The 21,758-nt window shown below is 48.0% G+C and overlaps 1 long non-coding RNA gene across 1 annotated transcript; it reads right to left on the bottom strand.

Annotated features, from left to right (window-relative positions):
* Window positions 1–12,602: 12,602 nt before the first annotated feature.
* Window positions 12,603–21,397, bottom strand: LOC147600549 (uncharacterized). The gene is made up of 5 exons (XR_015258705.1): window positions 21,275–21,397; window positions 20,325–20,846; window positions 19,633–19,731; window positions 13,098–13,184; window positions 12,603–12,923 (listed from the first exon to the last, which is right to left on the bottom strand). It is a non-coding gene; the product is annotated as an uncharacterized LOC147600549 (long non-coding RNA).
* Between the last annotated feature and the right edge of the window lie 361 nt (window positions 21,398–21,758).

The following is a 21,758-nucleotide window of genomic DNA, read 5'->3' as shown; positions in this document are numbered from 1 at the left end:
CATATCAAGCTCCCTTCTCACATAAAAAAGAAGTGTCAGGCGGACAAGTTCATTTTCAGTCACGTTGGCTTCCAGAGAAGAGCTCTTCCCCTGGTTAACCAGTGGGGCAGATCTAAAGACATGGCTCGGGAGGCTCAGAGTGGGTCTAGGCTGAGTCAGCAAGCTGATAGGCTTGTAAAAGGGCAGCTGATATCAGGAAAAAGCAGTAAGAAGAGGAGCAATGTGAACTGCACAATAATATAAATACCTTCAGGAATACCAATTCTGATGTAAACTGTTCAGATTTTTGTAGGTAGACCTATCACTCAATCCATAGCCACAACGAGCTCATATTCAAGGGCTTCTGCAGATAAGGAGGGCAGTGGATCTTCCCACCTGCACCAAAAGCTGATCAGCACTTTGCAAAGGTCACAACACCCAACAGCTCAGCCCCTTCACGACCACCCTGGCCAGGCTCTGATCCCATGTTAGGCACCACATACAGCAGCGGAGCTGGCTGGAGAAAAGGTACGTCCACATATGACTTCTAAACTTTCCAGAGTCTGTCCTTGCACTGATTTCTCAACAAGCCTGAGAACATCTGCACTTATTGGAGACCCTACAAGAAAGGCAGATTGGTCACTGCAGAAGCGTATTTTATACACAATATCAGTTTGGAGTGGTGTTTTAAATCTGGTTGAAATGAGGAGCTAGAGCTACGGTCTTGTATTTAACAGCTGTTTGAGGAACTACATCCTCACCTTCTCCAGCTGTCCCATTTGCACTGCCTGAAAGTTATTGACCTTCCATTAGCTCCATCTCCTCCACTCTTGAACTAAAGCAACTCAGCATAGACTTCCTTGGTGCTATGGTAGCAAAGCAAGAACTCACACAGAAAAATATAGGAAGTCATGAAAAATCAGCATTTTAGCTCAGTCCTCAGCTGGCAAACGTCAGCAGAGCTGAAGCTAATGGAGTGACACCAGGTTCCTCAGCTGGGATGAAGGTCCAGGAACTACAAACCAACACAGTCCTGCTATTCAGGCAGCTCTGAACCAGAGTGCCTTAGGGCTTCAGCACTCTTACAATAGGTTGGCCCCAAAAAAACGCTTCCCACAGGGAATTAGGGCAGGGGCATGGATAGGGAAGGTAGAATTTTGAATATAGTGCAAGTGAAGATCCAGTAATCCAATTCTAAGTACAAATGAAGCACCTCTGCTGGGTTCTTTAGCTGATGAAGTATTAAAGCCTTTCTGAGAAGTCAGTCCTTGCTGAGATATCCTTTAAGGTCCAGTTAGCTCATACTATAGGATACACAGAGCCCACCTGGAGGCAGCCCGTTGCCTGCAAGAGTCCCTAGGTCTGGTCAGGTGTTTGGGGAGCTGATCTACTCCTTGGCTTCTATAGTCCTCTCCCTTCCAGTGGGTAAATTAGGTGAGATGTCTAGCACCTTACTGTCTCTCAATGAAAAGCAAAATTGGAAAGATGAGTAAATACCTCTTGAAATAATGACTCCATGCAAATGGAGGCAGGGCAGATTTAAAAAAAAAAAAAAAAAAAGGCATGCTTTTAAAAGCATGAGCAACAATTGCCCAAGCACAGGCACCACTGCGTGGAACGCAGATGCCAGGGAAGAGCAATATTGCAGTGACTGCAACACCCTTTCCTGAAAACTGCAGAAAGCCAGTATCTTGCCTGGGGCAACAAGGCTAACTCACTCTTCTGTAAAACATCACATTCACCTTGGCAAGAACAGCCATTAGAGAATTACATTATTTCTGATTATTTTTAAAAGAACTACCGTGCACAGTTCATAGGAAGAAAGTCCTTTCAGCATCAGCATTCCCAAGGGTAGCTGTACTCTAAGAGGGCGTATATCTTGGTGGAGGGAGACAGGAACAATTGGCTGGGGGCAGGCCAGGGGAAGAAATAATAGCACAGCTGATCATTTTTGGAAAGAGCATTCAGTCAAGCAGGTTGCAGTGCAACAACTGGCATTTGTCCCTGCTGAGGGCATGTGAGATAAGTGAGGTAATGCATCCCCTGGATTCCCCCTGGTCCTGGAGAGAATCTAGATGAATGGCTTCAGCTGGGTATCTAGCTTTTGGGAAGTCTGTTAGGCAGGGAGAGTCACATCTCAAGAGCTGCAGGATTGAAGTCCTCCAGATGTACACAGGATAAAGCCTGTGGCATTATTTCTTGCTTCTTATGAATCTAGATATCACTGGGCTTAACAGCAAACACGTTTTACTCTTCTGCCAACAATTCAGGTGCATGCATAAATGTTGCCAGGTCATATTAGCACTTATGAAGTACCTTTCTCATATAGCTATTGCTATGATTTACCAGAGAAATTATCTATAATTGCCACAATCAGAACCAAAGGCCCAAGCACAGTATTTCCCCATGTGACCTCAGCCCCACAACAGCCCTTGAAGGCAGTGATAGCCACCACCAGATTTTGACAAAAGGACGCTTAGCTAGACTGTCATGTATGTGTAAGGTTACTGAGCAAAATATGTAGCTGATTTTCCAACAGTGATTAACCAAGTTCAGTTCTGAATTTGAGGTTAGATTTCTACTGGGTATACTGGCATTCATGGTTTCTGTGCTGACATTTCAGGCCCCTCCTCAGCACCTACTTCATCTCTCCAAGCTGCAACAGCCTGGCAAGGGGCTGGTCCACCCTCCCTGCCATACAGCTGTCCGTGCTCCCAAACCAGTACCAGTGGCAATACCCTTTTTCTTCACCAGGCCAGCAAGAATCCAGCCTCACCTTCACATCCACAGGCGTGTTTGCAGTTAAAATGACTTCTACTGTTGTTACATCACATGGGGCCCGAGCCTCTGGGCTGCAGGGGTCTAGGGAGTGCAAAGCTGGAAATCTTAGCAGGCATCTGCACAGCACCCATGCCATGCTGCCCAAGCCACGAGACAGGCAGAGAAAGGCTTCCCATCAAGAGAGAAAGAGCGTAACAGAGTCCAGCAGAGACACTGGTATTCACAGTACTTCTCATCAAGTTCTGTCCTTCCCCTCGCATCATTCTCCTGAGTAAGAAAAAAAAAGAGCAGTAACCTCATCTGCTCTCTGCACTTAAATCCTCTGTTTGGGTGCAGAGGGCCAGGCTGGCAGGGGGAACATAATTTAAGAGCGTCTAGCCTCATGCTTGGTAAATTGGGCCCATTATACAACCCTCTGTCTGTATGTATGTATCACCTTACATATAGGGTACGTATTGATGAAGGGGGAATTTTGCACACTGAATAACATCCATATGTTACCCAGGAGATATTTCCTGTTCTCGGTGCTGCTGTGTCATTAATTTTCCTGCTTGTTTTGACTGTTTATCTCTCAAGCTGAAGTGTCTAGAACCATGAAAGCCATAGCCAAGAAAAAGTCAGTAATATAAACATCATCAATATTTATGATGGACACCCAGACAAACGACGCAATGCCTTGTTTTCCACACAGCTCGGTTAGGGCTAGGATGCCTCAGAGTGCTATTCTGCTTTGACTCGTTTCCATTTTCCTCCAAGCAGCGAGGGCACCTCAGAGCAATGAGGATTTTCTGGCCCTTTAACAATCCCCTTGTCCGCCAGACTTCCTCCTTTCATAGCCCCCGTGTGCTCCCTCCCCTCTCCCCCTGGGCTAGTTAATATGTGCCAAATCCTGACACCCTGAATGGTTTCCAACGCCGACACTAATCACATTTTCGGGAGCAGGTCAGCAGTGAAGGAGCTGAAATTCGTGTGAAAAAGTCCCCGGGATGGCCCCGGTGCCTCACACCTGCGTGCCCTATTCATCCACACTGTTTACACATTGTCATCCACAATTAATTCTTTCCAGGGACGCTCCACTGCCTGCCCTCCCGTTGCACAGGGACCCCATTCTGAGCTGTTGTGTCTGTTAAATTGAGCATGGGGTGCTACGATTAAATTAAGTTTTGTGGTGCTCTCGCTCTCCCTCCCTCCCCTTCTCTTTTCTCTCTGTTAATAACGATGCCTGATGGAAGATTGCTGGCACTGGAGTAAAGAGGTAATTACAGGCACTAAAAGTAGGGGAGGAAAAGTTTCTATATAGAAATGTGAATGGGAACATCTTTTCTGGCTAGCTGACTTTGCCCTCAGCACGAGGTGGGAACTGCAGCCCTATGCGATGTCCAGGGTACAAGGAGGAGAGGAGGGCATGGAGCGACGTGTGAAGGTCTCCCATAGACAGAGCAAACCAGCAAAACTCAGATTTGCGAGAGTCTGTAACCTCTAGCCTGAACACGGGTTTTCTTCAGCAAGTGGCATCCCCACCTTCTGCTACAGCTGTGTTTGCACATTTATGTAGCAGGCACCAAGACAGGCTGCTCTTCTCCCAAAACACCAGACCCAAACACACCAGGAGAAATTCCCCGGGTTAACAGGCTATCAAGTCATCTCCCCACACTGACACATTGCTGTACTGTGGAGTAAAACATGGAGTGAGAAGGGCTCACTGCAGATGACAAGGAGGAGAAAAAAAGAGAAAAAAAAAAAAAAAAAAAAAGACAGGAATTTGGCCAGCTTTTGCAAAAGCTCCATGAGGCAGCAGCATTTTTTGCAAAGTGTTCTGCTCATGTGTGAAGTGGACAACTGGTTTTTATTACTGGGATGTCTGTGAAGTCAAAGAGCCATTTTTGCTCAGAACAGAAACGTGCAGCTCTCTAAGTCGGGTGGATTTGGCTTTATGCCTTCCTTCAGCCACTCACAGGACTCACTACCGCAATCAGGCTGCAGCCCTCAGGTGCAGCAAAGTGTCCCCATGGCAAGAAGGGCCGAGCTCAGACCCTTCCAGCCAGCAGTCTGGACTGGACCTACGGCCAAGCTAAGGAGCAGGCTCTATTTGCTGTTTGCTCATGTCAGACAAAAAAAAAAAAAAGACCCGAGAATCCCCTTAAGTTCTGAGGCCCCAGTATCCAAGACACATCAAACATAACAAAATTCATGGACTACAAGCACAGTCTTTTAAGGCTTGGAAAATAGCAGCCTCTCTGATTTTTTTTTATCCTATGCAAGAAAATTGCCCCTGCAAGAGAAAAACCTTTGTGTCAGCAATTAAAAAAACAGCCTCCTCATAAATACCGCTGTAAAATATTGTTGCATGCACATAGAAATGTGCTGGAAAGCACATGCTACATCCCCCTCTAGTGCTGAACCACTACAGAATAACAACCTAATCCTGCTACCGCTTTCTTCAACTGGAGCGTGGACTTTTCCTCAGCCATCCATGATGAAGGCCCATAAATGAACCAGGAAGGTGGCTGCCGCATGTGAAGGCATACTTGTGGGATGACTGCTCTACGGCAGTTGGACTGACAGGGAATGAGAAGCCTGAGAGTCCTTGAACTTCCTAAATACCAATGTGAATCCAGGGCAAATCTGTTTAGTTTTGCAAGTCTCATTATTCCTTCTGTACTTCCACTGAAAACTAGGGAGCTATGCACATCACACACCGGATCAACACCCATCTTATGGCATCGCAGGTGTTTGGCGCTTCATACAGAGCAGTACCTGGGGAAAGCAGCCCCTCCACACACACCAGCTATAGTTATTACCTTCACAATCATCCTCCATCACAGCAGCCATAGTCCTGCAGGCCTTATTCACGGAAGGAGCCCACCTTAGTCAGACAGAGAGCACCAGCCTGTATCCTACTGCATCAGCCCCTCTCACCACTTGCACCTACAAGGAAAAGTCAGGCTTGACACCGAGTTCATACCAGCCCCGTGGGTCTCCAGGGTCCCTGGCAGCTCACACCAAAGCTGTTCAGATTACAAGTCTCATTTTGCAATGAGGAAGCCAGAGGGAGGACAGGCATCAGGGAAAGGATACACAAAGAGTGCTGGCTGATTTTGCTCACTCACAGTTTACAGCATCTGAACAAGGTCCTAGGGGCTAGAGGGAGCAGAGGCAAGCCAGCTTCAACAAGTCATCTGCATCAGATATCAGGATTCACGGGCAGCAGATGTGAGTCTAGCTAGCATCAAGTAGACGCAGGAGGAAGGCGATGTGCATGGCACCAGCACCATGCTCCTACTTCCATACCTCCTCACCCAGCCAATACAAGCTGCTTGTACAGTCCTTCCAACCTGATGGCACAGGACACACAAATTCTAGCAACAGCCTCCTGTTAAGAACACTGTCGCTCAGCAGGAGAGGAGCAGCTGAGCCAGAAGCCTCCCCATACCAGCCAGCCATACTGCATCACCAGCTACAAGCACTCTCCTACGCCCCATTGCTTTATCCAGCCTTAAGGAGACGCAAGCCTGACCCTTCTTTCCAGGTGGGTTAAATCTGCCCAAAACCAGCTGAACACAGGCCTTTATAATGGAGGCATTTGAGCAGCCTCGGTGGCAGGTGTTGGGAGCAGCCCTGCCTACAAAAGCTTGCAGGGAAGGCTCATATTTAAGTTATTTTCCTGAAGCAGAACTACTAGTACTCTTAATGATGTCATCACAAGTCCCACAAGCTGCCTGCCACCCTTTCCTCCCACTGAAACCGATGAGATGTTCAGCAAATTATAGTGCTCGCCCAGTTAATAAACAATTTACAGAAGGATGCATGGTTTTGAAGTGCTCTATAAACATATACTAATCAATCATTAAATAATTAAGATAATTCTCTGCTCTTTTTCTCTGGCACTCCCAAGTGATAGATGTTCCTATAGCAACAGAGGAGTAGGACTGACGGCAGGGGGAATGCAGGGCTTGGGGAGGTGATGCCAGCGCGGGACCTTTGCTCTCCAGCCCTCCAAAAGTCACGCAGGGCAAGCGGAAGGGGGCTGTGAGAGGTGACATGCAGGAAGGAGGCTTTCAATTTTAATGGAGATTCCTATGATGACAGTCTATGCAAATAGGTACATGAAAGAGGAGAGGAAACAGACTGGGAGAAGGGGGAGAGAAATTAACCCTGGTTCAGATTTCAAAGCAAAGCCAGGAATATTTTTTGGAGCTAAGAATAGTTGCAATGCACCTTGTTCTACTTGGGCTCAGGCCCTGCGTAATCCTTAGGCTCGGGGTCTGAAATTACAGCGTGGCGGGGAGGAGGCCGGCCTGAACAGTCCAGGAAAGGCAGCTGTCCAGGCTGCAGCTCCATCACCTTTGTGGTTCCTTTGTGTCACCAAAAGGAACTATTTAACAAAGGACCCAGCCCTCTGCTTTCGCAGGGCCCTTGCAGTTGTTTTGCAAATGAGATTGCTTGATTGGTGAGCAAAATCAGAGATCTTTTGAAGCTGTTGCCCGGGAAAGGGGGAGGGAGAAGGGTTCAATTATCCCCCACAGTAAGTAACAGGATCTGCCCCATCCTATTGAGAGCTGTTGAGAATGAACCAAAGCAACTTTTGGATCGGCTTTGAGGTAAATTTAGTCAGAAATCCCAGGAAGACCCTACAGCTGCTTCTATAAAAAAAAAAAAAAAAAGCAGGGTCTGCTGATGCCCTAAGAGAAACTCCTGTTCCTACTGCAGCCCCCTTGACCCCTTGGGGACAGCCCAGCCAGAGGTTGCCCCAGCTTCAGCCAGCCCCTGAGCAGGCGAGCGGGGGTCTTTAGCTTCTTGGAGAATCTGCTTGACCAGCACTAAAAGACAGCTTCACCACTGAGCCCAGCGGACTAGTCTGCAGCCCTCGGGGAGCTTATTGGTGTAGATCATGTCAACACCTATGCAGGCACTCACTGGGAGATCTCCTCCTTTTTTGATCAGAAAACAGCTTCTGCAACACAAAAAGTGCCTGTGGAAAGACAGGGATGCTGCTGACAAGAAATGATGTTTTGTTGCATGTGAACCAGAACGGAGCGCTTTGCTTCAGCTGCCCCCAAATTTTTCATTTCAGTTGAGTTCAGCATCAAAATGAACTTTCCCAAAAAGGCCTCTCTTCTTTCCTGCGTGTGGGGCTTGCGGCTGAGCTGCGTTTACTGAGAACAGCGTGGACCCTGCCCAAGCTTTATGGGAGCTGGGCAGAGCTCCCAGGGAGCACAGCCCAGAGGAGAGAATGGGACCCAAACCCAAGGAAAGGCGCTGCCTACTTTAATGTTAAGCAGACTTGTAACGAAACGTTTCATGTCAGTTCAACAAATTGAAACAAAACATCACTACCTCAGAAACGTCAAAATGCTTCCCTTTGATCCAAAAAAAATGTCAAAACAGAACACAGAGACATTTCTGAACATGACTGTTTTAATTCCAGGAAACAATTTTTTTCCTTTTTTTTTTTTGCCCCAGTTTGTTCTGTTCTAGAAAACAGAAGGAGAAATTCAAAATTTCACATAGTTCTACTTCAAGCCGTGTATTACAGGAGGGACTGATATTGTCTACACACATGTGTGTGTGAGCACTCTCACTCGCACACGTGCGCAGGGTATGTGCACTGTCCCTTTCTGTAGCTCCCCCAGGCCTCTCTCCGGACTGGTTTCACCACCCATATAGCCACTGGGCCTCCAGCCCCACAACCAGAGGATGCTCTTGAGTCTGCAGGAGGTCCCAGGTGCCTGGGCATTACTCAGTACAAGTGCACTGTCAAACACAAGTGGTGTCTGCCCACAAGGTACCCTAAAACCAGGGTGTTTAGGGCTGGCACAGCCATCGCTACTGTCACCGCAGGGTTCACACACAACCCAATTGCATTTAGAGTCCTCCTGCTCTCAGGAGTAGGACCTGTTTCAGACCTAATAGTTCGGTGCCAATGTGAATAGCAAGGAATTGGTTTGAATAAACCCTTGCTTTGGAAACCAATGTAAAACCAGAGGTCAAAGATAAGAGGGAAGGGTGTGGGAATTCCAGAACTTTAGTATAATTCAACCAGTGATCTTGGTTTATGTTGCCAAGGATTATGGAACCTGTCCCCCAAGCATGGATAAGAGCACGCTAACAGGGAGAAAGGTGACACACTCCTAATCACATGCTGCATGCCCAAGGTGGATCCACAGGTCTATTTTCGCCTCAGTAGGTGTAATCCTAACACTGCATCTAGTAACAGTTCAACGACTCTTTGTGGACACAGCCTACAGTGTTTTTGCCTTCCAGCTGAAGGATGCAAACATGACTCCCTGTGTCACCAGCCCCTTGGAGAAAGTGCTCCCCCCTCTCTGCCAGGTAACAGCCAAACCAGGGAATAAAGTCTTTGCCTGTGCTAAGCCACACCAAAGCTTTTTAGCTGCTCTGTGTTTCCCGTACACTTGGGATAGCCCTCTTTTTCCCAAAAGCTAAAAGACAACCTAAATCATCTTTCTGCATTTATTCTGAACACTCTTTCAGTGTTGAGTTCCTCTCCATCATATGCCCCAGACAGGGTCCCTCGATGCCGAGGGGTGAGGTCTCCACACGTGGGTACACCATGGCTCTCTTGCACTGGCGAAATAGTTGACACAGCCAGACTAGCCATGTCTACCCTACTCCTCTGGACCAAACTGGCCAGGACTGGGACTCCACACTCCTCTTCTGCCAGACTCTCAGCACCCATTGCTTAGGTTTCCCTGCTACAGACCAGTCTTTCCCTGATGCCTTCATCTGGGGTAACATTTCCGTATCTTGGTCTCTTACTTATTGGGGGAAAATCTTCTTTTAAATATTTCCCAGGAGGCATTACTGCAAGAGCAGCAACTCTCATCAGTCCTGGACATAAACTGTTGCACCAGGAGATACATTTCTCTCATTTTGTATAAATAACGCCTAATAATTCATTCTGCTAATTCTTTGATTTTCTCTGACTTTTCCAAACTCATTCGCCCTCTAAGCATATAAAAATAAACTGCAGGAACAATTCATGTTGCATCTATGCCTAAACAAACTCTCTTGGGTTCCACTGTTGCCCAAACAGTACCCTCCGGACTCATTCCCTGTGGGTTGGCAGTAGCTCAGCACTTGCAGGCTCTCTCAGAGGCTTGGATCTGATGCAAAATCAGTCTTCTCACTGAGACCTTGCAGTGTCTCCACAATACTCCTGCAAAAGCCTAAAAGGACATGCAGAAGGCCTTATCCATCACAGGACTGTCCTGGGCTGCGAGAGGAGAGCGGATCCGAGATGGGCTGGCTTCCAGGTGATGATTGTTCCCACCTCCTAGGAACATCTTGCGGCAGCCTTGCCAATTGCCAGGATGCGTCCCTAAATATAGGAAAGTTTTAGGCTTCAAAATGTGATGCAGATGATTAAGAGATTTTCCTTTTAGGGATAAAAGTGTAGTGACATTTCGTGGAAGCAGTATATCACCTTTGAGAACTAAGGCATGCATTGTTTTTAAAATAAAAGATAATAAGATAAAATAAAGAACAGGAACAGGGGAAATTGGCATGTAGGTTATGTTCCAAAAGTCTCCCCAGTGAAGCTTCAGATGTGCTCTGTTGCCATCGTCCCCCTTGAAGATTATTTCAAGGCTGTACTAATATGTTGATCGTGAGTGTGGCTGTTACCATGGGCACATATCTAATCAAATGGGGCCTAATTATGTATATTACCCAATTTGGCACTTTGAGAGCACTTCAGTGATGATTCTTCTGCTTGTCTGACAAATAACATGATTATTCAGTAAGCTGCATATGTTTTAATGTTGAGCTTTCGTTCTTTGATAAGGAACCGTCTAACTAACCGAAAGTGCTTTTCACTTGGAAAGGCATAGCTAATATTAGCAGCTAGATTCAATTCATTATGTTTAATAAGCTAATAAATATATTTAGGACTCTTTGTGCTATGCTCAATCACCTTTAGAAAACACTTCATCATTAGTCACCAAAAATGAAATGGTCTCTTTTTTTCAAGGATGAGAGCACTTGAAAAACTTCAGTTTAAGATTATAAATTACAATGCAATTTGCTTTAAAAATAGATTTTAAAATTGATGCTTGTCTTTAGCTTTAAGATTGAAAACAGATTCTTTATATATGTCTCTGATTTATGAGAGAAGCAAGGAGTTTTTCTGGAACATGTTAGAAATAAGTTGGTGATGCTCATTCTTATGCCCTCACTATATGAAAAAAGTGCACAAGATTGCTGCTTTTCCCACTCTTCTACAATGCTCCCTGGCAAAAGCAGAAAACAAGGCTTTTCCTGTGACAGCCATGGAAGGAAGGAGATTGCCAGCAGAAGGACAGTGGGATGGGTAGTGACGGAGGCTGGAGAGCTGAGACATGCTTTAAATCATCTGTGACAAAGAGCTAGGAGACAAGACAGGAGCCCGTCAGACTTGGGTCAGCAGGAGTCAAGCTTTCAGGGAGATAAGCGATCCTACTTGCGCAGGTACTGCTGCACACAGCATTGTGCTTTCCTTCTCTGTCTTTCTGCTGACTCTTTATTCACATAATTTTCTCCTAAGAATATTTAGGGAAAGGATAGAGAAAGGCCCCTCTGGAATTTGCACTCACCCCATGTTGTTTTACCTTCCATCCCCATCACACACATGCAGCTGCCTGGAGAAGGCCATGCCATGCTCGGGGGAACCTGGCAGTTTGACCAGCCTCTTCCTTCCCCTCTTCTCACTGAAAGGGTAATGTGAGGAGAAAGAGAGCTTGTAAATCAGAAGGTGACCAGAAACACACCCCCTTCTGTTTTGCTTCCTATGACAAGGATTCCTCAAGCCTGCAAGAGACAAATATGTGAAGTGTGGAGTTAGGATGATGGGTACAGGAATTAAGTGAACTGTTGAGCTGCAGGGGAACTGGCATAACAGAATAGGAAACCACCCACAGGAAACCACCCAAACTGTGAGGTGTCTAGGTAAGACTAACAGTGGAAAAGTGCGATGTACCAGAGGCAGCAACAACTAGGTAAGGTGTGGCAAGAGGACTGAGGAAGTACCAGACAGGATGACCCATGTGATGTCCAGATGAGAGATCACCCATGCAAGCACAAGTCATGACAGGCTGGCTTTGGGGAAATTCTTTTGGAAACCCATTAGTGAACCCAGTTGCTGATCTGAGAGAAGAGGAGGACCCTCTGAGCTTGCAGTTCCAGTGTGGACAGGTGAAAGACCCCTAGGTCAGCGCCAGTTGCCCACTCTCATCAGCGCAGGTACCCTGCCCCAATCACCAGGCGCATGGTCTGCAAGGGCATGACTCACCTGGCATGGCCATGCTGCGTTGAGAATTGGTCCTGCTCTAGCAGACCAGTTAGCATGTGAATGAGCCAGTACGATTTGTGCTTGTATGGCTGTCACTGTAAAGCTTCGGTTAGATGCCACTTGTATATATTTGAAGCATTAGTGGTAAAACACATAATAGTAGTTGGAATATGGGTATCCTAGTAAAGGATGGAATCATATCATTCAATATTTCTCATGTTGGTCATCTGACTCAGCCAGCAGTTTCTGTGCAAATCAGTCTTGAAGTTCCCAGTTTCAGTTGCTCTGTGACACCAGGCACCACACAGCCTCCCCTCCCTCCCCCAGCCTCCACATCATTAAAAATAATTAAACTCTTGTCCCGTGGTGTCCAGGTGTCACAAGAGACCTGGTAAGTCTCACCTCTAACTACCCGCCCGGCTGTGCTGGAATAGCAGCCTTGCAGATGCTGCCCGTGGGGCGCAGCCCGCTCCCACCGAAGCGCCAGGCGAGCTGCTGGCGGAGCACCCCCAGCTCCACTCAGCTTCCCAGGGCACAGTCAGGAGCTGCACGTTAATCAGCAGTGGAGCACACCAACCTATCTGCATTTTCCCTTGTTTGCCATTTTCCATCAGCCTCCATTTTCCTCCAAATCTCTTTGGTGTACCAATTAATCCAGAGGGTTTTCATTTACTTGGGCCATCCAAACCAGCAATACACGAATACCCCCCACAATCACTGCCAACAGCTCGTAATACATTTTAACTGCTCCTTGGCCTTTGATGTGTTAGCCTTCTGGGCAGCATTATCATTACCCTTTATATACCTCCGTAGGTGAATGCAGCGCTGCACGGCGGCTCGCACATGCTAAGTGCAAGCTAGGGTTTGCTTGTGTCTGAAATAAAGCGCGTTGTCCTAAGAATCATGCAAGAATTGTGCCCTCTTTGCTAGCAAAACCCTGAAGGAGCCCAAAATAAACACCAATAATATCCTGGGCTCTGGAGAGCTTATTTTCAAAATGGATGAGCAAATATAGGAAGGAACAGGACAAATCAAAAGAGGCACTTACCTAGGGAGAAAAGAGTCCTGGTAAAGTCTGAAAGTGCAGGCACCATGTCAAGGTAAGTAGATAGTGTGCCTTGCACACATGCATGTGCTGGAAGTAAAAACATCGTTCTAGCTGAAGCATCGGATACAGCCAAATTCAGGAAAATATAATGGGCAATTTGTAGGGAGATAGGGGCATTGCAGTCCCAGACTGGGGCATTCTGCACAACTTTGGAGCCATTCACGGTTTTGAGGGCTCTCTTAATGGAAATAGTTACAATTGCATTTCTCAGGGAACATAAATCAGCACGGGTGGTGCCAGGCTGACGATTTGGAAGGGCGCTCGGCCCAGCTAGGAAAATATGAAAACTGTCAAACCCCTGAAAGCTCTGTTGGAGATGGTGCAGGCTAGCCAAGGGTCTTCCACCGTGGCCACATGACCCACAGGTCCTTACAGGAGGGGAGTGGAGAAACAAGTTCCCTGTAATAAAAAATAAGCTATTTTTTTTGTGGGAAATTATGTGTACATTATGTTGATATTGGTGGGCACAAGTGGGGCCAGTGGGAGGTGGAGCAAAGTAATTTCAAAGGAGAGACGTCAAAGTCCCCGAGCTCGGCTGGTGAGAGAGGAGAGCCTGGCCTTGCCCAGCCAGGCCTCTGAACTTTTCTACTGGTCTTGCCACCTGCTCTGACAAAAGGTGATAAATGGCTCCCCCAGTCTCCGTGGTCATCCTATAGCCACAGAACAAAGCCTTGCTCATCGTTGCCCTCCTCTATCTAGAAGGCGGATATTTTATTTTTTACAATCAGGACCTATCTTTGATTGAGCAGGCCAAAGCATAATTTCCCTACTGCAGGCATCATTCTGCAAAGGAGGCACAGCCTCCAGACCCTCCAGTTCTGCCAAGGAACTTGCACCAGATCAAACTAGGAGTGCCCTAAAAAGCCAGGAGGGAGGCAGAGAATGGGGCTGCTTGCAGCATGTTGCTGTATCACTCCCTAAAATAGGAATGAGCCCTTCCCCACTCCCCCTGAAAGCACTGGGGGATAAATAGATCACAGAGAGGAGCTATTAAAATGGGTCGGGGGACCAGGTTTCAAGCCGGGTTTGGGACACCGAACAATAGGCTGCCATTTCGAAGTAGCTAGAGCCTGGGGTGCTCTTGACGATATGGCGGTAAACACTATCACGGGGTACAACCCTTGCTTGCAAAATAAACGGGCCCCTGAGAGTTCATTGTGCAGTGGCTGCTGATGTGCAAAGCTAGCTCTGAAAAACATAAACTGTGCTTTCTAAAAATATAAAAGAGCAGTGCCCGAGGGAGGGAGGGCTCAGGACGGGAGAAGAAGAGGGAAGAGACCCACATTGTCGCTGCATCCCTGTGGGATTTTTGGGAAGGCACTGTGCCCTTCCATGCCCTGCTGAGAGCAGAGTCATGCTGGGGGTCCCATTCACAGAAGCCACCACACCATGCAAACAAGCCCCCAAAAAGGAAAGAGCCCCTTCCCTTCATGAGCCCTCGGGGGAGATCACATCCCTCCAGCAGGTTTTGCAGGCTGGAGATCATCTCCCAAGCAGAGCTGTCGTTTTGCAGACGAGGAGCCGCGCACCCTGGCTGCAGCTGAGAGGGGAACAAGGGGTGCTTCCCCACCAGGCCATGGGCTTCAAGGCCTTGGAGAGGTTTTCCTGCCTGGCAGGTCTGGAGCACACAGCCAGACGCACCCCTGCGGGGCAGCCCAGCCTCTGCCACTGGGACAATTCTGGCCGCCACCACCACTGCCTCCGGCTGCCTTTTCCCAGCCCCCACAGATGGAGAGGGCTCCTCAGCTACAGGAGAGGCCAGCCAAGAAAAAGGTGCAGAAACAGTTAAAGTAGCTGGTACATAAAATTCCCAATAGAAAAACATGATCTGGGCACAGAAAAGCATCCTTTCCAGCCCTGCCAACCCCACATACTCAAAAATTATGCATCAGGCTCCAGAGAATCATGGCTCAAAAATCACAAGGGGTTTTGTTCTGGTTTTTAAAGAAAATTATAAATGTTTGAGCTTTTCCTAATTGCACTCTGGTTTCTTGAACTTTATGATCGCATTTTCAAACTTTTCTCCAAATCCCTGAGGGCTACAAACTTCTACATTTTTATTATAAAATAAAGTTGAGAAGCTCACCTAATGCCCACAGCTTTGGGGCAAACAGCAAAGATCAAAAGAGTTGTGCTAAAATGAGAATAGGAAATACTGGAGATCTCAAGAATGAACACCCTCCAGTGTACATGTCTTTCGCCATTTTTCTCCAGTGTTGCGCAAAAACACTTTTAGAAGATATTTTGCTGTTTTAACAAACATTGTGTTGCTTAAGTGCTTTATTTGCCAGCGTGAAGAGCAGGTCGTCAGTGACATTCTGCCTCCGAGAACAAAGTTGCTTGCAGCCAAGGGCTGCAGAAAAAAAAGAAACTGAAGCTGTTGTCCCAGGCTAAGGGGATCAGAGGACATGCGGTTTCCAAGGGCATGTTATATGCCCTGGGTTGCTGCTGATCAAAGAGCAACGAAGGCTGGCACACATGATACAAGGTCAAATCCAGATCTGACCTTCCATCTTTAGCCTGATCCACACAGAAACTTGTTGCCCAAAAAGTCCGGGTGGGGACCATCCAACTTACTTTCTTCATCTCTGGAGGCACTGAAAAAACTGCTGTATGTCCACAGAGATACCTGTGTTGTGTGGCAGACCAACTGTGATAAATCTATCAGCCTGTAAAGAGCTTAGTGATCCTCCAAGATTAAAGGCTGATTTGAGTGTGGACTCACTATCGTGCCTTTTGAAAGGATCTGGCTGGTAACAGCCTGATTATCGATTGCTGCCTGTAAGATAATGTGATATGCTCTTTTGCACTGATCCCGTTAATTTTATTTACTGTAATACTTGCTGAAACATCCTCTTGTAGAGATAATGGCTTCCTTTGTTGCTGTCAGAATGAACAAATGGAAACAAAAACATGCCACTAGTAATTGTGTCCTACTGTAATTAAAGCAAGACAAAAACATCGCCCTGCTGAGTTTGGCTCGCCATAGTCTGGGCGCTTGGACGAGCCCAAGGACGGGGGCTGACCACAGGAACGCCAGTAACCAAAAGACAAAGGTGCCTAATTCATCCGTGGAATTGAAACCCATAAGGTTTCCACCAGCCCAGAAACTCAGCAAAACATCCAGGAGGGCAAGGAATATTTCTGGTGCCCAGACCGGGACCCAGTGCCCAGAGGTGCTGCTCTAGGCAGAGCTCAGCCCATGTGGGCCTAAGGAGCTACAAAGGTGAAGGCAGATGGTGAAGGACACAAATAAGCAAAGGTTTCTCAACATTCCTCTTTAACTTTTCATGGCACATCTGCACCATGCAGAAAGACCAAGACCTCAGTTGAGGCAGGAGGCAACAGGACTTTAGCAGGATGGCACATCCCAGCTTCCAGGATGCTGGGGACCCTGAGCCCCCCCGGATCAAAGGACACACCTAAAGCCCATCACACCAAGCTCCCAGCCTTCCCAGTGTTGCATCAAGGCACACTGGAGCCCAATACCACGTCTCCCATCCTCCAGGGTGCTCATCCTCGCCGTGCCACCGGGAAGCAAAATATGCCTTAAATCCCTGCCTGCAGAGGTGGAAGAGAGGGAGAAATTGGTTTGCCTGTGTCCTACAGCAGAGGGAAGCAAGGAAATAGGTCCAGCTCTCTTCCCTTGCAAGCGAGAACCGTAACCTCTGCATGTCCTGCCTCTTCAGTTTGAATCAGGGTCCCGTCACAAGACGTGCCAAGAAAAAGGGGAACAAAATAAGTTGGGGAAAAAGGATAAATAGTTACCCCCAAATCTGATCTAAAAAGCAGTGGCATAACCACATCACTGAGCATTCACAGAGCTTGCCATGTAAACAAACAGATGACCATATCCAAGCACTGCTTTACACCCAGATATTTATTTAGGATGACTTCACTGATTGATTGTGGACCACGTGACAGCTTAGCCAATAGACCAGGACTGAGCCAGAGGTGACCAGGCTTCCAGCATTCCTTGGGATGAGATTTCAAGCACCTCTTCTCAGCTGCAGCGCTACTGTCCCTTGTGCCCACTCGGGAGACTCCCTTGGGCTGGCACACTCAGGGCACCTCAGTGGGTTACAGGAGCCAAGCTTTCACACCAGCCTTTTTGTGGCGACTGAGAATCAAAGCAGGCTTAAAAGAAAACCCTTCTGTAGCTACAATGTGCTATGTTCATCTCTCATTAACCTCAGATTGCTTCAGGAGCTTTCCCTATGGCTTTCTCCACAAAGGAGACAGTGATAAAGCAAGGTGCAAGACCTAGACCAACCCCAACCACGCGCTCAATGGCCTTCTTGGTCCTGAGCCTCAGGAACAGGTGCTGTGCAGCTGCTGCGGCCATTTCTGCTTCTCAGAGCTCTTCACTGCTAAGCAAACTAACACATCCTCTTATCCTAACACAACTGTAGGAGAGAAGGAGAAATCTGATGATCTAATATGCATGGTCTACAGCTTTCCTGCAAAGTTGGTGAGTAATCACAGGAGAAGGACAGAAGAGAGGCAAGATCAAGGTGAACCTGCTCAAGTATGATGCTGACACCCTTCCTGCAGGTATGGGGGCCAAAGCCAGAACCACCGTCTGTATCCTGGAATGTGGGGTGCCCCTAAGTTTTCCCCTCAATCCATGCAAGGATCCCCCTCCCATCAGCAGGGGAGTTTCTGCCCCAGACCTGTAGACTTCTCCCCACCAAGGGAAAACAGAGCCTCTCCCATGTATCACTGCGTTGCACTGGCTGCTATGGGCTCCTTAGAGAAAACCAAGCAGCCATCACAGCAGTCAGAAATCTACAGCAACCTGTGTTTGCTATCTGTAAAAATCACCCTTCTCCAGCAGTGGTGCAGTCTGCCTGGAGTAACCTAAAAGCCCTTAGGGCAGCAACACCCCTGAAAGCACGGGGCAGGACCCTTCCCTGCCACCAAGGCCCTTCGGTACTTCACGGTGCTGGTGGAAATCCTTGCTCTAGAAGTTAGGAGGAAGAGGGCACCTACTGAAATTTTGATCTCAATGGCTGAAGTGCCTTACTCATGCTCTTAGGAGTGGCTTTCCTTTCTCCGGAACTTACGGCACCGCTCAAGGCATAAGCAATGCCCACCTGGCCAGCAAGCTCAAATTTGAAACAACCTCCCTGAAATAAAGAAGAGCAATCAGAATAAGGTCATTTTTCACTGCTGACCAACTGGAGAGTGCTCCAGTTGAGACTGCCGAGTCCTCTCTGGGTCTCTGGCTGAGACAAAGCCATCAGTAAAATCACAGGAGGGTGCACTATCCCCTCCTCTGGCTATTTAAAATAAGTGTCACTAAACCAGACAGATGCTGGTGCTGTGTCTCAGCAGGCACTAATTTAGCCCATACGGAGTGCTCCTACATCATTTGTTCTGGGCACAGCTTAATTGCAAAATTAATTATTTTCCTATCAAACAAAATGGTATAAGAGGGTAGTCATGGGATTTTTAAGCCTGATGGATGCTAAATTGGATTTGAATAAATATAAGCAACTTGGGCTCCTGTCTATGCTCGGGACCACTGAGAAAGTAGCGCTGCCAGGGCAGAGAGCCAGCGAACTCCTGGTGATGGGGGACAGAGAACGGCTGCCACCAGGAAGGCAGGGGTGCGCAGTCCCAGCCACCATGCCGCAGGGTGCTGGGATGGGGCCCACGTCCATGCCAGGATGCCACAGCGGAAACAGCTGAACAGTGAGCCACAGATCGCATGGATGCCCATCTTCGGCACATCCCGGTGGCTGAGGGAGGCCCGCAGGGTGTGCTGCCAGTACCATGCTTCCAGCCCCGCTGCAGGGAGCCAACGGGACCATGCAGACCTGAGGGAGCCTCTCCAGACCCCCTCACTCTGTCCCACTCCAGATGTGTCCCTTCCCCATGTCACACCAAGTAGCTGTCCCCAATATGGAGCTGGCATGGCAACATGATGGCATCCAGCATGGGGCTGAGGAAAGGGGAGTGTGGCTATCACCATGGCATCAGGCTATAGCAGCCCTGGCCCATGGTACGTGGCAGGTTGCGCCCATGCTGCTCCACGCCAGGTGGTGAGTGGTTTCCATCTCAAGACAAGCCCATTCAAGTTGTTCTCGTTTCTGATGCTAGCACAGCAGGCTCAGACACAAGCAGAACTAACACCACCCCAGACACACAACTTTTCTCATGACAGGGCAGAATAGACCTAGATTTTAATTGGGGGGCATCCCATTTAAGTGGGCTACGTCCTCAAGTGATGACATGAGTGAAAAAGCATGGATAGGACCAAAACTGCGGTGTGGGGGAGCCACAGCTGGAACAAGCCATGACAAGTCATGATTGTCTCTGCAGAAGCCATCCCTCTTCAACCCCCTGACGGCCACTCCAGCACCATGCCCACCTAGTGGGCAGGGCTACGGTGGGCAAATTACCTCAAAAGCACATAGAAATAAGAAAATTGATTATCCAAGCACATAACCATACAATAAGAAAATCTTACCTGAGCAAAATAGGATGAAATCAAGTGGCTGCTACTGTCATTGGGCACATCTGATGGCCTTTGGGTAACAACTAGGCTGAGCTCAAGTTACGTTAAACTCTGCAAAAACACAGAATAAATGACGATCCCAGCTGTAAATTGGAGAACTGGACCTCAGCTCCCCCGCAGTGAAATGGGCACATGAGCCATTTCACATTTATCCAGTGAATTTATGAAGCTGCATTATGAAAGCATGAAGCACTGACTCATTCGGCATCTTCTAAAAAAAACGGTCCACAACACAGCTCATTTCGAGCTCCAATAGGAAGTCTGCAAACTTGTGTACAGGGTTTTTTTTCAAACATCTCATTTAATGCCTCGTGTTTGTTAAGCATCAAGTGATGCCTTTTGAATTAGACCATATCTCTGAATTTGGGAATATCTGACTTAATAAAAACAACCTAAGCGATAACAGCTCGGTAGGACTTCATTGGTTTATGAGATCTTTTTAACCAGCGAGCAACGAGGCTCTGGGCATGCAACCACTGCCCTCAAGTGGCTTGAGCTGGGCAGGACCTTCCACGGAGCTCCTGGCCTTACCCGGAGCAAGGGCACAGGTGAAGAGGCCTTTGCGCTGGGGGGAAGCTGTTTGAGCGTACTTGGGCCTTGAGGGGAAAAGAAGGAAACCATTTAAAGAACATCCAGAAATTTACCTTGTAAGAACTGGGCTCGGAAAGCGGGCACAGGAAGGAAAAGGCAGGCTTTGCCTAGGGATGAAGCTAGGGCCTCGCCTGCCGAGCAGGGGGCTCCTCCATGGCCAAAGCCTCCCCTGAACTGAGATGGACGACATGGCCATCAGGTCAGCAGCAGCCCATTGCAGGCAACCTGCACCACACCTGGGTCCCACTGTGGGAATCTGCTCCTTCCTCCAGCCGCCGTCCTTGGTGGTCCCACCTCCCGGGTCCCACCACAGTGAGCAGTGGCCTTAGAGCTCTGGCCATGTCTGAACACAAACCCCCATCTCCAGTGTCCACGTTAAACAATTCAACATCCCCAGCATGAATCAGGGTGAAATAATGATCCTAATTTATTCTGCTTCTCTCGACCAGTCTCTCCATTGGTTCCCATGGCATTTCCTGTGTTAACTACAGAGAACCAGCAGGAACTCTTGAAAAGCAAGCAAGTAGCAGGCATTTTTTTAATTATTGGGGTAGTTGAAACATTCTTCTACAGCCCTGCAAAGACAAAGGGTGAGAGCGTTACAACATCGTTCCTTTAAAACCCTGAGCTCCTTGAGTTCGCCAGGGAGGTCTGAGTGCTGCCAAGGCAGTGACATTTTCTAACCACTTAATTGTTTGACTTGACCTTTCTTGCATCTTCTGACAAAATTCAGCACACAACTAAAAGGCAAACACAGTGAAAACAAGCATTCAGGACATGATTAGTGGACATGGGGGTGTTAGGTTGATGGTTGGACTTGATGATCTTTGAGGTCTTTTCCAACCTTAAAGACTCTCTGATTTCCTTAGGATAACTGGGGATCTATGTGAGAAAAATCCAAAGGGAGGGAGAGAAAGAGAGAAGAAATTGCTGTGGGCTTTGCTCCTGCATTTTCTCCTAATTGCTACAGGCCTTACCCGTGTACTCTTTGGGCAGCACTTACTTGCGCCTGGAAATTCTGCAGATGCCCAAGTCAAAGTGAAACACGTGCAGGACACCTCCTCCTGCTTGCTTAGCCAAGGCCCAAGCAATGAGGCTGGGCAGTACTCCCTGCCACCACAGTGACAGAGAGGTCTCCAAGCTTGTGATTTACAGGAAGGACCATTACTCCCCAGCGCGATGGTGTGGTGCTCACAAGGGTGTAGGAGAAGCCATGAGTGTGGACACACAGAACTGCCAGGAACTGCTGGCCTGGGTCCTCCCTGCCCGATGAGGGATGCCCATGCTGGGCTCCAGAGCTGCCGTCTGTGCTTTTCTGTCCTGGCTGCCAGCCTGGAAAACAAAGTTCCCAATCAAAGCAAGAGCAAGTGGGGAAGAACAGCTCTGACATTCCTGCCAGCCGGCAGCGGTGTTTCCAGAGCAATGGGGCTGGAGAGGCTGAGCCTGTTGAGTTCCCAGATGAATAGGGGTGATGGACACATCACTGC

This window comes from Chlamydotis macqueenii, chromosome 5 (genome assembly GCF_036417535.1).
Source record: "Chlamydotis macqueenii isolate bChlMac1 chromosome 5, bChlMac1.mat, whole genome shotgun sequence".
Classification (NCBI taxonomy): Eukaryota; Metazoa; Chordata; class Aves; order Otidiformes; family Otididae; genus Chlamydotis; species Chlamydotis macqueenii.
Note: the sequence above shows the minus strand (reverse complement) of the source record. Positions and strands in the feature narration are given on the sequence as shown.